The 17,766-nt window shown below is 39.0% G+C and overlaps 1 protein-coding gene across 5 annotated transcripts in view; it reads right to left on the minus strand.

Moving 5' to 3' along the window:
- Positions 1-17,766, minus strand: part of LOC129193111 (leucine-rich repeat and fibronectin type-III domain-containing protein 2) — a 147,130-nt gene that overhangs the window by 54,982 nt on the left and 74,382 nt on the right. The gene's annotated exons all lie outside the window — the stretch shown is intronic.

Here is a 17,766-nt window from a genome sequence, read left to right on the forward strand (position 1 = left end):
TCATTGCCAGGTCTAAGAGAATTGTGGGCTGGGGAAAATGGATCAAGTACAGCTTATATGTGGATTTTTTTTTAATGACAATATGTGTTTCAAGTTTTGAAGACTCAGTAACCTTCTACTTAACTATCATCTTACCATTAATAATACTCGTATAACAACTTCTTCTGTGGTCATTTTGGATCTTTTGCTCATTCTCAATAGAAAAATAAGACGCCCAAAGCCCCACCTTGCTCTATTTTTAAGCCAATCAGCTCACAACCTGCCTTAGAGTTTCACCAAGCTGTTTCTTATGGGCGATTATCCAGAGAGGATTTAGTTCACCAGTTTCAGTTCAGTCTTGTCAGATACGCACTGTCCTTGTGTCCTGTATGTTCATTTGTCAGCAACGTTCTATCAGCTATTGTTAGGGTGACCATATTTTACTTAGAAAGTCTGTTTACGACTTTTTTTTTTTTTTTTTTACATTACTAGAGCCCACTAGACACGAAATAAAAACTCATAGTTACTGTACTTCTACACTCATATTAACCAATGTAGTAGACATAATAAGAGAAAATGAGACATAATACAGACCATAAATAGACTTCATGGATAGCTAAAGATGACTGTTTAGCTAAAGACATGAATTCCAGAGGAAGAACATTCAAAGACTGGCACAAATTTCAGGAAACTGAAGTCAAAAATGTGCCCTCTAAAGTTGGAAGAACTTGGAAATTTGAACTGGCATTGTGCATGACGTCCCCAATTTTATGAGTCAGACGATTACCTCCGTGCATATTTTTTGCTTTTTTTGGCATGTCATGCTTATGCTACATGTGGTCTGTTGGAGTTGAACATCTTTAGTTACTTTGTAAAGATCTATGTCATATCATGTAATGTTTAAGACAGCTTTTATTTATCTTTAACAGAAATAACAGCTAGCATAAATTTAATGTCTAGCTTCATTCAGTGGCCTGGTTTAATCCTGGTTAAGTTAATTAAACAACATGGACACAGTCAGTAATGTTTACATGTACTAAATGCACACACACAAAAAAAACAAATTATTTCCTGAATTGGTGTAAAACTAGCTTTTAAACACGCATGTAAACACCTTGTAATTAGATTATGTATGGCTTTTTAAAAGTCAGATTGTCATACCTTGATTATACAATTGGAAACTGGGTTCTCTCTCTTGCTTGTATCTGCTACTCGAGTGGAGACATTGTTCTGCGGACAGGTCAGTTTCCACGGCGGGGATATAAGCCGAAATTAATTGTGGCCAAGTGGGTCATGATTGTGTAGAAATTGCTAAATGTTCGTTGTATGCACATTGCTAGCAGCGGTTCAAGCTAATATGGGTCAATGTTCAGTGGTTGCTGCTTGTAGTTGTTCACAGTAATATGTCTTCATTTTCAGTGAATGTAACTTTAGCTAAGATCTAAATTGCTCATGAATGTGGAGAAAAACAAACAGTGTCTACCGGCTATTAAAGACATACAGTACGGTATGTATGAATACAAGAAGCCGAATGGTCGTGCTTTGTGATGTAAAAAAGCACCCATCACTTTTTGCGACCTGTATTGTTTCTGTGCAAATTACTAACCATCCAGGTCAAGATGCTCGCTGTAAATTGACCAGAGGGCACATTTGCCACAGAGACACGGTTGTCGGGTCTCAGAGACAAGTAACTTGCTCTCTGAAAGCAAGCCAAAACAACAGGCAACTTGGGAATTTGCAAGCGACTTTACAAACACAAGCCCAAAACAAAAACAAAACTTAGGAATTTGCAAGCATCTTTACAAAAAACAAGCCCAAAGTTGCATCTAATAGGTGACTCTGGCAACACGGGTCGATATGTGTTTATATGTGACGTAACAGGTCAACCGGAAAAAGCCAAAATTTTACCCGCGTTGAAAGGAGCATAAGCGCCATCTAACGTTTGTGGAGGCACACAGCACATGGCCAATAATCACTGTGGAGGTAATGCATATTAACAGGGACGTCACGCTGAAGTGTGAAAACTGGAGAAACCAAATTATTTCAGTAATCTGACTAATTTGGTGCATGGGAACATGCTGTGTGAATCTCAACTCACTTTGTAGCAGGTGCCTCAGTCGTCAGCTTAGAGGAGCATTGCAAAATCCACCACCTTAGTATTTTTAAGTTATTTTGAGTTCTATTCAGCAAAGGGTAAAAAGGCATTATATGGAAGCTTCACAGTTTGAAGAAAATCCATTTTCCCCTGAACTTCATAGGTTCACTTTTCAAAGCATAAGATCAAGTCAGAGAGAAGCATTTCCACACCGTCTGGCACCACACACTGTTTAACACCCTGACATGGTGATACATCTGAGAGATGCGTTAGTGTATTTATAGTCTCATTTGCATGGAAGCTATATGATGAAGCTGCATACAGTAATTGACTGTGTAAGTCGAACCCTCAAGTGTTGTGCACAAGACAGAATATTTTAGTTCAAGACAAGTACACAAGGGAGCGAAATGCATTACATATGCAACAGTGATATCACTGTTGCATATGTAATGAATTTAAATTTCACTAAGAAATTTCAAAGTTTTTTTTGGGCATAAAATGTGTTCTATATTGAGATTATCTTGCATGAAAAAGCCTAGGCCTTGAGCTAATGTTTATCTCCTGTCAGAGTGTAATTTACTTGTCTGTGTGTGGAGGGATCTAAATCTTAAAACACATTCAAAACAGACCCTCAAAACAAGCTTAATCACATAATTCAATTTTGCATTGTACAACAGAGGTAAGACGCATCCATTAACTTGAAGGACTATTCATACACAAAAGGTGTACATTAATTATTTTTGTATATTCAAAGATTTTACTATTTTGGAAACAGAATTTTCCCAAAAAATCTTTCTACATCTATAAGGTCACACAAAGACTCAGTGGTCTTCCATGGCATCAGCTTAGCATAGATGAACACTTGCATGTATAGTATGGGGCTGTCTCCAACTAAGGATTGTCATCGTCAAATCTTATTTGTTAGCTTTTGTCCATAGTCGACTAATCATCAAATGTTTTGGAGGCTAAAACACTCAGATAAACAAACATGGTAGGTGTGTAACAGCAGTGCCTTCATTTATTTAGTGACACGGCAAGCAAGATGAACAAAACCGAAGCACGGTTGCTGTCGGCAAGTGGGCATGTCACACATCAGAAAAGTACACATCAAGTAGGAACAATATGGCTTGAAATCGTGCCGAAAATTTCAGTTAGCAGCCTAATTTATCGCATTAAAATCTACAGCCGAGGTATAAAGTGAAGTTGGCGTAACAGCCTTACCCGCTTTAAATGATACACCATGTGGGTTGTTGTCGCGTGATACTCAAGAATATGCTGACACACTCCTTGCACTCACATCAGCTCCTTTGGATCGTGCCACTGAAATGGATGGTTTTATGAATGCATAATAAATACAGGTCTTCTGTTAAATACGCACCTCATTTTCAATTCTCCATTAATGCAAATTAGGCGTTTAATCAAAATAGGCTATTACAAAAAAATATATCTTAAATCTTCAGCAGCAGCGGCGGGCACCGCGATGTAGTCAGAACGATACAATCGTGACGTTTTCATGCGATTCGACTGTGAAAGTGAAAGTCGGATCAGAATTCTCCGAAACGAAACATCGAATAGTCGTTTTTTCACCCCTAGTAAGCATGTCCATAAAAAACAAATTGAGAACCAGCATTCTGGAACTAATTCTGTTTGACCTTGGGTGTTCTGCTGTATTTTTTTACATTCGGTCATGCCAAACAATTGAGGCACTTCAAAAGTTTACACAACTGTGGCGATGTCATCCAAGCTTCCATTACAAAGCCAATTGGGAACGCAATTACCCAGGCAGCATTGCAGTTTGATCATCCTGTACTACGACTACTACTACTACTACTAGTATCCTTTACCATAATATTGCCACTAAACATACTTCTATTGGATGAACCTTGGCCAAGCCCAGGGGTCGGCAACCTGTGGCTCCAGAGGCGCATGCGGCTCTACAGCCTCCTTGTCGCGGGTCCCTTCGCTTATCGCGGTGATTTTGTATAACACCACAGTACGAGAAATGTGCATTTTAAAAAAGAATGTGAAATATCCGACTCACTGCAAGTCTGTGAATGCGTCTAGGCTGCGTTCTGACTGTTGATTGGATGAGCCTGTGAAGGGGAGATAGGCCAGTGTGTGCAGTGAGTCTCACTGGAGAGAAAAAAAGTTGTGGGAGTTTTGAGTTGAGTCTGAAGAAAGTTACTGTGCAGTAAAAAAAACTATAAAATTAACGAGAGCATAGCAATATGTTTTATAGCGAGAAGGGCGCTGGAGCCATGTGTTTGGAGCCCGTGACACTATAATCGCCGAGGTGGTGACTCCGGGAGAGGCAGCCAGTGTGCTGCGGGCGCTGACTGTGCATTGACCGCTTGTGACTGCTGTGAGGCGGGGCGGACCTTTCGACAGCAACCGAGATACATGCTTTCACTTAGTCTACCAAAAAACAGTGCTTTCACTAAGTCTTCTACTACCAGTCCCTACATTTGTTGCTAGTCATTTTTGGGAAAATAATGAGGTTTTGAAAAGTGGCCAGATTTCGTGAGAAAATTGCCAAGTTGGCAACAATGGGCTGCACATGGGATCGGAAGGAGGGGGAAGCTGTTCACAGATGGAGAATACATGAAAGAATCATTCATAAAAATCTCAACATCTATTCAGCCAATTAAAAAATGAAAAAAACAAATGACTGAGAAAATGAAAGAATGCCGCTCTCTGCACAGACAATCAAGGACGGGACAAACAGAATGGTGATTGATGACAATTCAGCACAGCCGTAAACGCTATTGAGCAAACAACAGTGATATGCAGAAATTTTAAATCTGATGAGCTTTTTTTATGTTAAAGTTGGCTACGTTTTTGTTTTTATTTTAAACAAATATGGGAACCACTCAAAAAGGCTTATAGAGTTCAGTGTTTAAATGATTTCAGAGTACGCCTACGCATGCTCGCTACACTTCTGTTTGTTGAATTTTGTTGTTGTAACAGGTAACATTTTTCAAGTTTATAAGCTGTGTAATGTTTCCAGACTTTTTTTTTTTTTTTTAACTGGAAGAGAAGGCAAAATGGCTCTTCTGATGTTAAAGGTTGCCGACCCCTGGCCTAGCCCATAATCTACTCACCCATCACAAACTGTCACATTTCATGATGTCATATGTACACGATACTCCGTAATAAACACTTTCATCTGTTTTGTGTTTAGAACCTCCCTGGTGGAAACGCAGCAGCGACACTGCTCTTCTTTGGTGGAAGGTCACCTCCTTGAAGCTGAAGGATGGCATTTGAAAAGGTCACCCCACACAATAAATGAGTTCATATGCGTTCTTTTGACCCATACTTGTGGGATACAGTGTTTGTGTGGACAGTAGTATTAGAAATGCATGTGACATGCATTTCAATGCAAGCAGATATGGCATGGCCATTACATGAATGCATAATGCTGCCTGCTTCGGCATCTTTCACCATCGTTCACAACATATACGAATGTGTGATTTAATAAGGTTGATTATGTCACGATCGATGAGTTTGTTTATGTTTACGTTTCCCTTTTTTGCCCTAGTTCCTGTGGTTAGATTGTTATTTTGTAATCACTTCCTGCCTTGCCCCGTTGTCTGTTTCACTTGCTTTACGTTAATCACTCGCACCTGTTTCTTGTTTGAGTCACTTCCCTATTTAGGTCAGGTGTGCTGTCCTTTGTGGAAGCATTGTCGTTGGTCAACTGTCAATGAATTGCTCTTGCTGCGTTCCTGCCGTTGCATAACAGCAACTTTAAGTAAAAAGACATTTTTACCTGCACTTGGCCCTGCTGTCTGCGTACTGGGGTCGCCGCAATGCTAAGACGTGACAGAATGCTATGGTTATGGTTTAATTTATTTCGAACATGCATACAGCCTACATTGAATGCTTCATGTTACAAGTCACAGTTTCACATGTCCGAAAAGGAGTAGGAAGAAGCAGAGCTAATTTAATCCTACCCCCTCTTTGTATCACATCAATTGCTAATACATATATATTTATACATACCATACAGTATATATATACAGGTATATATACACACATATACAGTCTACAGGTACACACGTTTAAATGTATTTTTTTTCCCTTTCTCTTTCCTTTTCCCTTTCTATTTATCCTATCCTTCCTCCCCCGTTGATATCCACAACCTCCGTCTTTGGTTTTGCACTGTGAGTGACGCTGCGTATAGATACATGAGTTCCTCTTTATTGAGCTGGCCCTTGCAACAACTATATCAAGGTTATTGTTATTGAATGTAGTCCTTCTAGCTGCATTGGTCTGTCTTGTAGGGTGTGGAGGAAGTCTGCCAAGATTAGTAAAAGCAAACACAGAACGCTCTCACTATGCGCTCTGTGAAATTAATGCGCCCAGGAAAGAAGTTCCAGTAATATTTAAAATGACCAAAATACTGCAAGTATTTCATGTTATCATGAATGCGCCTGTACAGCATATACATAAAACACTGTTGGAGTTTTTTAAAGGCGGAATAGATGAATCCCCATTACCTGCATTCTTGGGTGCCGTATGTGGTGGGAAAAGTAAAAAAAAAAAAAAAAGGGAATTATTGAAAAACAAAAAAGGGGGCGGGGCCCATCGTAATTTTTTTTTTTCCTAGGGCCCAGAATTTCTGGCTGCACCCCTGGCAGCATTGTTAGTGAAAAACTGCCAGCACGAGGCGGTTAAGTAGAACGCACAGAAACGGGAATGATGTATGTATGTATGTACTTTATTTATCCCACAGCGGGGAAATTTACTTGTTACAGCAGCAAGATGTGTGTTCTTGTCTCACATAGGGATTGTGGATGATTCCAAAAAAATGTTTTCCTTTAAGGACTGCGCCTTTAGTCCTCCACGGAGACTGGTGCATGTAAACATAGTGACCGTGCACCCCAATGCTGACGTGTGTAAAGCTAACCTCCAAATGTTTATTTACTGCTGCATCAAGACAGTAAATGAAATACTGTAGGACAATTCATGATGACTTCCAAATACAATGCATTCATTGTCAAATAAAAAGGTTAAGAATAACATGTCAATTTCTTGTCTCACATGTGGGTTTGTGCATGTGGTGTTAACTTGAACACAAGTTCTCAGTGCCAGTGGCCTTTTCTCAGCTGCCAAGCGCTTCAGTGTGACAGCCAGCCACCAGATTCTGGTTGCTGTCAAGCTTAATCAGAACAGATGAGAGAAGTTGGCACATTTGTATGTTTGACATCTCAAAATATTCACTGTAGAACTCCATGGGTCAAAATGATTTACTCGTCCTCAACCTTCAAACGTTTAAATTAAAAGTTAATGAATGGCTGGCCCTCAAGTCATATGTACTTTTAATGTCACATGACAGGCTTTACACATGAGTCAACAAAAAAAATTATAAATGTACTTCAGTGATTTTGGAACTCCATGTAATCCAAATACATAAAGGGTTAAAATAGAAAATAGAAGGACTTCCTGGAAAGCCTTTTTGCAATCCTCCCCTGCCACTGAAAGCTGAAACAGCAGATCAAACACCAAGGGACATGTTTGAGGAGAAACAGTTAAAGGTTTTAGTCTAGCAGTCATAATCATTGTGCTTCTAATTATAGTCTTAGTTAATTATGCTGCCTTTGGAGAGAAAGATGTTTGTTTTTCTTTTTCTAAAAAAAACCACCAAGCAGCTGCCATTGTGTATTGTTGAGGACATGTGATGTATTTCACAAAGCACATATTCAGATTAAACAAAGTCTTATTGTAAAAAAAATAAAAAATAAAATAAAAAAAATACAAGAAGCACTGACCTACATTGAAAACTTAAATACTAGCATTGGTTCCATCCATCCATCCATCCATCCTCTATACCGCTTCTCCTCTTTAGGGTCGGGGGGGCATGCTGGAGCCTATCCCAGCTGACTTCGGGCGACAGGCGGGGTACACCCTGGACTGGTCGCCAGCCAATGGCAGGGCACATATAGACAAACAACCAATCACACTCACATTCATACCTATGGACAATTTAGAGTCATCAATTAATCTAACACCATGAAATTATATTAATTTATTCCCAACAGTCTATTGTATTTATTTATTAGCGTGTTTCTCTTCCAGTAGTGTATTTGTATGTTAGATTTTTTTTGTCAAATCAGATTTCGGCTTCTACATTTTGTCATATCAATGTAACCTGCCCACAGCCTTCAGAATCAGGAGTGCTGGTCCATGTCACAGCCACACGATTAGCAATGGGGCTGCTTTTTCTTAGTCAATCGGACTTCAGATTCACCCACAGTGACATCAGCGCTTCTCAGTCCTATGATTGTTTGTCAGTGGAAAACTGTTCAACAAGCCAAGTTGTGCCCACAGTGGCTAACTGAGGACAATCAATTGACATATGTGGTAAGTAGATGTATTTTACTTAATAGGTTTTATATTTTTGTCATGTTATTAGATAAATATTGATTGTGAACTGCTTCAGATGGTGTTATAGCGTAGATGTTTGGAGCTGTCTGAACCTTTAATCACCGAGCCGTTCTATTTCCGCTTGTTACATTTGCCTGAGCGCCAACTTTGCAAGTACCGCTGATGCCCAGTGGAAATTAGTCACTAACTCAAAGTTATTAGCAGTTAGGGTCAAATCTCCGTTGGGCATCTCTGTGTGGAGTTTGCATGTTCTCCCCGTGTGTGTGTGGGTTTTCTCCGGGTACTCCGGTTTCCTCCCACATTCCAAAAACATGCATGTTAGATTAATTAACGACTCGAAATTGTCCATAGGTATGAATGTGAGTGTGAATGGATGGTTGTCTATATGTGCCCTGCCATTGGCTGGCAACCAGTCCAGGGTGTACCCCGCCTCTTGCCCGAAGTCAGCTGGGATAGGCCCCAGCTTACCCTAGTGAGGATAAGCATAGAAGATGCATGTTATATATACAAGTATTATTGGCTGGCGACCAGTCCAGCATGTTAGTTGGTAAGCTTGCAGCATACCCCTGCAAGCGAGGACAAGCGGCATAGAAAATGGATGGATATTAATAATATTGTGCCTGAGGTAATTTAAACCTGCAATAAATGCATTTTCAATCACGATCACGTCTGGTCCTTGTCTCACCGAACACCGACACCTAGCCAATGACCAATCTATAATGCATTCACTTCTTCACGAATTCATTCACAAGGCTTCTTCTGCCTTGTACATGTATTTGTCTTTTAGTAGTTAGTTGATTTTGCCATTTTTATGCTTGAAAATGCTTAATTTAGGCCAAGAATAAGTACATTTCCTTAAATATGCATATTTCTTTAAACTAATAATGGGCCATATTCAACCATGAAACGGTGATCATTTATTAATGAATTGCTTTGGGAAAAAACGCAATAGAGTGAGGGCGCGATGTTTGAAGCGCGATGTAGCAAGGAACGACTGTATGAAGGTAGTGATTGTTACAATAGGTTTGCAATGTAAAGGTTCCTTAGTTAACACATGATGCTGAGGGAGCATTGTAAAGGAGATGCATAACAGACACCCCCCCACACACACACTCCACTCATCTGTGTTTTTAGTCTTTAATAAAGGTACAAGACATGTTATCCATTTAATTCGTCATTTATATGTATTTCACTTTGTTTTCTACATGTAAAACTATAATGATGCTCTAAAAATATGTTCTGTGTCCATATTCGTGTTGGAAAGGTTAATTCTATATTATTACATTCTGTGACACATGACCATTAATTTAAGTAAAGCTGCTACATACGGTCCGTGACCAAAGGTATCAGATGGCCGTTCTTCACTTGTGAAGAGGCTGGATTCCCTGCTTGGCTCAGGTGGTTGATACATGATCTATTTTTACGGGTCAGCCGATGCAGATTAGCTTCTTGTCTATCAACCCGGGTGTTGCATTGCCCCAGATGGCTGAAGGAATAAAAGTGCTCTTCCTTCTTAACCGACCACCACTTCTGAACATGCAAAATAAGAATATGATCTTCTTCTGTGGTGATTGTTTTTATATCTTTTTACTAGTAGACCTCAGCACCATTAGCCAGTGGGTAATGAAGTACTACTACTAATACCGCCAAGTGGGTAGCGATTAAGTATGTTCTTCAGACAGTTAACATTGGATCGATTTTGTGGCTGTTCAGCCGACTTGAGTGACCTTTCAGAGAATAGAAATACATTGTTCTTTCCCTTTCTTTTACACCAGGCAGCAACATTAAACTTGTAATGCATACATCACTGTACTGATGAATTCATATTGGAAATAAATATTAGAGAAATACCACCACTGTTGGTAAACCTTTATCAAATGATGAGTGAAAAGATGGGTTAAATCATGATAAGGACTCTTTTGTTTCCCCATACACACTTTGCATTGCAATGCTCCCCAAGGAGGAAGGAATGAGGAAACCAGGGCAAGTATAATTTTAGCACCAGCATGCAGTGAGTTCCATTGATGAGGCCATTGAAAAGTTGCTGCACATTTGCATGATCTGATGTTTGGCAGTGTGACATGAAGTGTGTCATCAGTTAATTAGGTGCAGAAAAAAAATACACCCATCTATCAATAAAACATGACAAGCTTTGTTTGCGGTCTCATTAGAACAAAAGGCTGCTGTTGTGTTGTTGTTTTTTCTCTCTTCTTGACTAGGGAGCAGGAAAAACAAATTATTAAGTAGATTGCAGCAGTGTTACTTTATGCATCATAAACATGATTGTTATTACTTCTTATGATTAATGCTACTATTATTAAGTTACAAAGGTAATTATAATTTAATTAACTAATGTTTTTAAAACAGTAGCACCTGTATTCATTTGTTTTTTTATGAGCGCATTTCGCAATAGTACTGATTAGAAATGATCAATATTGGCTTTCTTACTGTTATCCAAATACTAGTTACCAAATACCAAAATACAATGTAACTTATAGAAAAAGTGTCATGTTTATTCTAAACATTTGTCTTAACAAAACAGGCATTAAAAATCATGACTAAGAGTACAAATAATATTAAAGTAACACGTCCTCCTATTATCAACAAGTAAAACCTTTCATTCATTCATTCATTTTTTTATGCCACTTGTCCTCACTAGGGTAAAACAGTAAACCAGGTTAGTTGCACTACTTTTAACAGGTTTGACAGAGGTGCCAGGAATGTTGTTTTCATCAGCAATGGACGGTAACAAAATCATTTAGTTGATGAAGCTTTTTTCATGAAGAAAATGAGATGGTGATGAGCTAAACATGGCTCTTTGATGACTAAAACGTGACGAGTCGTGAGTGAGTTTTCACTGACGAGATGAGACAGTCGTTTAAAATGCGTAACATTTCTGCCTGATGTGTATGGAGTCTTTCAGTCAAAAAAGGGAAATTTAGCAATGCATCCTCGCTTAGCATGCAGCACACTTCCTGTTCAACACTCGACACTGACTTGTGGATATACTTTAAATATGGTCCATCAGAAAGAAAAAACGAATGCATTGTGCAGAGAGACGGCTCATCACACTGATATTCTTTCGAAGGTGATTTACAATAAGTTGTATTAACATATCATATACAATGTAAGCCTAAAGCTTTAAATTTAACAAGCTATTTCTGCAAATATGATGCCTCATGTCGTTAATACTTTACACCAGGAGATGGCAGACATCTGTAACTTCAATCTGAGCAACATTTGTTGGCGTTTCTATGCAAAGTTTATATGTTTATAGACTGTGAAGCCCCTTGTGCGTCCGCTCACCATGACAGTCCACACGCAGCATACTTGAGTCGATGCTTTGCTAAACCATGTTCGAGGTGGCAGGCGGGGACGTGGTGGGTTGTCGAAACACCGCTAATAGTGAGGGGGTTAAGCAGGAATGTAAAAACAACGCGGAAATAGCGGCATACACGGTACGACCAGCGGGAGACTCCTCTGTAAAAAAAACACTGCGAATAGATATGACCTGAGAATACAATGACCCGGATGAATGTGAATATTCACAGGCATTCGGAGATAGATAGATACAGGCAGCAGTGGTGTTCAAGATCCCGCTGGAAGTGACGATGATGATGTAGTTACAGTATACCTTTATCTATAACCATTGTCAAGCATTTTTCAAGGTTGTAGCTTGAAACCTTTTGAAATAGTAATAACATTTTCATTTATTTAACCTCTGTATTTTACCAATTATATTACTTGGTGTGAATACATTCTCATAAATCAATACATTTATTGATCTACAGAGGATACATTTGAATGGTGTGAGTCACACCTCTCTCAGAACAACAAAATATCAGTCTATCTCTCAAGTTAATACAAAGTAACTCCTTTTCACAATTTGACTCAAAGAGGCTGTGTAGGCAGTGTATTGTTTGCAGGCATTCCTGATGTACGCACTCATCAGCAGTACAAGGACTATTTGTGCTGTTATGTGTTCACTTACAACAAACAGGGCAGACAAATGATTCAATGTTGGATTAATACACAGTCTACTACCTTGTCAGTGCCGGCACCTCACATGAATTAACAATAGTCAGTCCTCAATGTGCATAAGCACAACTCTTCTCTCTCTTATGTTAATATTTAAGCCTTGTTTTGATGTACAGTAGAGCTGCAACAATTAATGAATCGGTGATTACCCAATTATCCAGTGAATCAACAACTGTTTTGGTTTTTGATTTATCGTTTATTTATTTAAAAATGTAAATATTAGGCATGAGCCGGATATTGTTTTAGACGAGTATTCGTTACGGATATTGCATTTTTGCTGAGTACGAGTACATCTCGTCATGATCCGTAGTCGCGATGAAAGAAAATCCTCATTGGGTAACTACTTATGTATTCACTCTACTTATGTAGTCACTTTTCACACTCTGTGATTGGCCAGCCCCTCCCTAGACAGACTTGCTACAGCCAGAGAGAGGAGCCATGACTGTCGTCACTCTTTCACACACAGACACAATACATATAGTGACTCTCTGCTTGCTTGGCTCGACTCCAGCTCACGTTCTCTATTTCGCTCTATTTTGGTTTGTATAAAGTTGTATTTAAAGTTAGTTGGTAGACTTGTTTTGTTACGTACACGATGCATTTGACAAGACAGAGTTGAAAACGACTCAGGTCTGGATGTTTTGTTTTTTAGGTTTTCTTCAGCTCAGCTCGTATCTGAAGTTACTTGGTAAATTTGTTTCGTTATGACCGCAATGTATTTGACAAGACAAAGCTGTAAATGACTCGTTTTGTGTCGGTCACCGGTCACAGAGCAGATACAGATACAGATAGCAATTGTGGTGTACTCACTCATCCCTCGTAAATATCCTCTGACTCCAGCCTCTCAAATGTGTATATTTTTACATTTCCTTAAACATCCGCAAACGCAGACTTATTATCTTTGTGTTTTAGGCAAAGCAAGATATTTATACACAAAAGCACTTTAGAAAACATGATCGACATTTTTACCTCTTATTTGATGTGTTGAGGATGAAACCACTAACTGTTTGTGTCTGGTTCATATCGATTTGGACAGAAAGGTCGGATTGTACTTGGACAAAATAATGTACACTAGAAATTTAATCTGGAATGGCAAAGAACGCAGCACTCTTGCACGACTGCCAGGCTTCATTGTCTTCTTTGGTTTTATCTTCTTAGCCTCCTCCTGTGTTGAACATGTTCAATAATGTTCATGTGTGGTGACTGGGCTAGTCAATCCTGCCGCATCTTGACCTTCTTGCTTTCAGGAACTTTGATGTGGAGGCTGAAACATGAGAAGGAGCGCCTTTCTGCCCTCTCTTGTGATTTGGAAGGTAATGGGCAGCGTGTATTTTTTGATACTTCAGGCTATTGATGTTGCCATACTCTCTGCAGATCTCTTTTACACCCCCATACTGGATATAACCCCAAACCATGATATTTCTCCACCAAACTCAACTGTTTTCTGGGTGAATGTGGGGTTCTTGCAGGTTCCAACAGATCTTTTGCAGTATTTGTGGCATTTGGGATGCAGTTTAATGAATGATTCATCAGAAAAATCAACCATCTGCCACTTTTCCACTGTCCATCCTTTCTGCAAGCTGTGGGCCTTGGCAAATTCAACACAATTGTTTAGTTGTCTTTCAATTCTTGCTTATTCATTTATTATTTATATTTATTATTCCTACAAGTTGGATGAGCGACAAGACTTTTGTCAGGCACGCATCCATCCATCCATCCATATATCTATCTTTTTTTTTAGAAAAAGTGATACATGTTTAAAAACAAAGCTTTGCGTTATCAATTGGTTGTTGGTGTCTGTTGGTCATTCTCCGGGAGGTGAGGGCATGGATGTACTGATGTGGTAATGCATTTTTTTCCTAATATCGCGAATGTAGCGAAGAGCCAGAACTGTATGTGATTTAGCAAATTCACTGGAGCGCCTCATCTACACGGCTGCTCTGGTCTGGGTCAGGAACATTTGATGGGCTTAATTAATACACAGTTCAGATTTTCATCCAGGCTGGCCGATTTGTCATTGATATAATGTTTGATGTATTTACTGATATTTTTTATTACCAACACCGACAGACATAAACATACACGTGTATTTCAACAGCAGCTGCCCCAATGTGCCTTAAAAAACATGAGGTCCGTCCTGAACGGTGCCTGCATAAATATAAACGTATAATTGGGGAATTTACAACAGCAATCAACCGGGTAAGTCCCAAAGATCAACTGATCAATTGCGATGGATGGGTTGGTGACCCCTTGTCTAGGGCTTGATCTTACTCGATTAATCGAAACAACAAGCTTCAGATTAATTGACTAAATAAATAATTATTAGTTGCAGCCCCAAAGTACAGTATGTGTGTAGTATTTAGTCAACAATGACCTAACACCCAATATACTGTACATAATGGGGATCAAACAAGGAAGGTTTAGTAATTGAATGAACAATAGAAGGAAGGAAAGGAGATTTGTTTGTGTGAATTTTGAGCAGCCTTGTCAGGTTTCAAACAACAAATGTGTTGCTCATTTTTTATTGATATGTTCGCCTTCCATTATGGCCTTTTTCCCCTTGTGGGGCATAATTTGGATACCTCAGATTCTTATATGTGATTGGAGAGCCCACAATCAATGATAATTATGAAGACCTTGCAAATCACTGTCTGCAACAAAATTCATAGATGGAATTTCTCGGCGCAGGCTTGATTATGACCACAGTTTCTTCTTCACTGTGAGGTTGTGTATCATTTTTAAACACTGGAGTGTGGTTTTCATCTGGCACACACAGTATGCTAGACAATAATGATGTCGGGTTGGAAACTTGTTATTTTAAAAACATCAAATATATATAAAAAAAAATAGCCTACTGCCTGAACAATGCAATGTTGTTTGAGTTTTGTACTAGTTTGGCCCTTTCCTGACACATCTTGATTACCACAATAGGATTGCTTGCTGACACCATCGATTTGAACATGTCCTGGTGTGAGGTATTGATTCCACTGGTCTACACACAAAATGCTACTGAAACGAAAGTAGTCATTCTTGCCTAATTTCATAATGATGTTTAAAAATGCTCATTAGCTCTAGTTTTAAAGATACCCCACCCCTGTGGTATACCATATGCCCACAATTGACAATGAAGGTAGGCCACATAATGTTGACTACAGAACCTATACACTTCACAAGAAGTGCCGAGTTGAATCTTCATAATCTTGTGACTGTATGCAGATAACGTGTATGGAGACATATCACATTGTGTATTACTCCCGATACATTACTATGTAATAAAGAACATATATCTTTAAAATTTTAGCTAATACGATTTTTTGATGGTCATATTCTTGTTCAGCAGGCAGGCTACAAACAGACAACAAACCCCATTGCTACACAAATAGTTGATGTTTCGGTGGATTCAAGGGGCTAACGTCTGGTCTCTACTTGCTAGCTCAGCAGACAGATAGCAGGTTCTCAAAGACTGCGGGTGAGTTCCATTTCATAGCCTTACAATGAAGCACCGTCAAACTGAACATACAGAAATAAAGCATGTCCATTATGACTTGAATAAGATCCAAATAATTTCTCTGTGACACATAAACAAAATCCTTTTAAACAAATGAACTCGCTCAATGCTAATTTAAATTGTAATTCCAACATACGCGCTAGCAAATAGCTTCAGCGATTTACTAGATGTTGTTGAACTAGATGTTGCTTCAAAAGAACAACGGGTGGTCAATTTTTCACAATCAAAAGAGGTGGAGGTCGATGTAAACAACATAAAAACATGCATTCCGCTGTATGGAGGAAATAACAGGAAACCAAAACTGTTGAAACAAAGCATTCGAACAGACGCAATGCCAAAATAAGCCAAGAAAGCAACTTAAAGAAGCAGAAATATTATTGGTATTATGAATTGTACACCTTCTATGCCACCGATCCTCACTAGGGTTGCGGATATGCTGGAGCCTATCCCAACTGACCTTGGGTACACCCTGGACTGATTGTATTGTGAACATACTGTACATAAAAATCTAAAACATCGACTAACTAACGAAATCGAGATGGAAGTTCTAAAAGAAAAAAAAGTCATTCATCAGATTTCCAAACCATACATCTGTAATTTATTATTCTAATCCCGTAACTTTCCATTTCACTTGACTTTGTAACTAAACAAATAGCTGACTTCCAAAAAATACTTAGTGGCCAAGAGCATCTGTTTTGCCTGCTATTGGGACCTTTTTACCCAGGCAGTGTTTGGTGGAAACGCAGGGGGATATTTTGTCTACCACAGTAAATAAAAATGTTCCTGAAAAGGTTCCTGCGGTGGAAAAGGAGCTAATGGAGCTAATAAAAATAACTGAAATCACCAACGCAATAGATAGCAAACAGTGTGCAGTTGGAATATTTATAGATTTTTATTTATGGAAACGCATCCAGTCAAATGAACCATACTATTTGTATCACGGTACGGAATTAACAGGGTGGTTTTGATTTGACTAAAAAGCTACTTAACGAAAGGGAAGAAACTGGTTTAGAGAATGCATGCAGCCACGGGTACAAAAGAAGATCGTCTTACAAAAGTGCAAAAGCCAGTTTTGTGTCCAGATGATGACTGCTGTTGTTGACAAATACTAATTTCGGTTTGACAATGCGGATGCAGAGAGCATGTCCTCAGATGCCAGAATGTTTTGTTTGGTCAAAATGTATTTTACGCCACTGAAACGCTAATGTGTTTTGAGGGATGATTCATACCCTCCTCCTCTCTTTTGACCTCCCATTTCCTCTCTGCTAAGTGGACTGTCATCAAAGATATTCAATTACACACAACTTAGAGTCAGCAAGAGTGGCAGCAAATGCTTGTGGCATTCAAAGCCAAATGGTGAGGACAAGTCAGCATTACAATAATGTTTTGCCCTGACAAGGTGATAAGGATCAAAACAGTGGGGACAGCACTAGACTCAAGGCAGATAAGCGTATTTAATAAGGAACCACATGACCTTCTTAATGTTACAAAGACTATGAATAAAGCATAATAAAGCACCCACTTGGCTTTAAGAGAGTAGTGCTTTAGAGATGTTTTTCAGTGGCAGTAATACTTGTATCTCATTTGCAGAAATTAATTCAATTAGGTATGTAGTTGCATATATCAATGTTGCAATATAGAGGTGTGTATGGCAGCCTCTTCTAGTTCCTCAATGTGCATGTAATTGTTTCTGGACTAGGGCTGCAAGATCAGGAGAGAGAGAGTAATTGGGGGAAGATGAACAGTGGATACGAGAGCC

The sequence above is a fragment of the Dunckerocampus dactyliophorus genome, chromosome 13 (assembly GCF_027744805.1).
Source record: "Dunckerocampus dactyliophorus isolate RoL2022-P2 chromosome 13, RoL_Ddac_1.1, whole genome shotgun sequence".
In the NCBI taxonomy this organism is placed as follows: Eukaryota; Metazoa; Chordata; class Actinopteri; order Syngnathiformes; family Syngnathidae; genus Dunckerocampus; species Dunckerocampus dactyliophorus.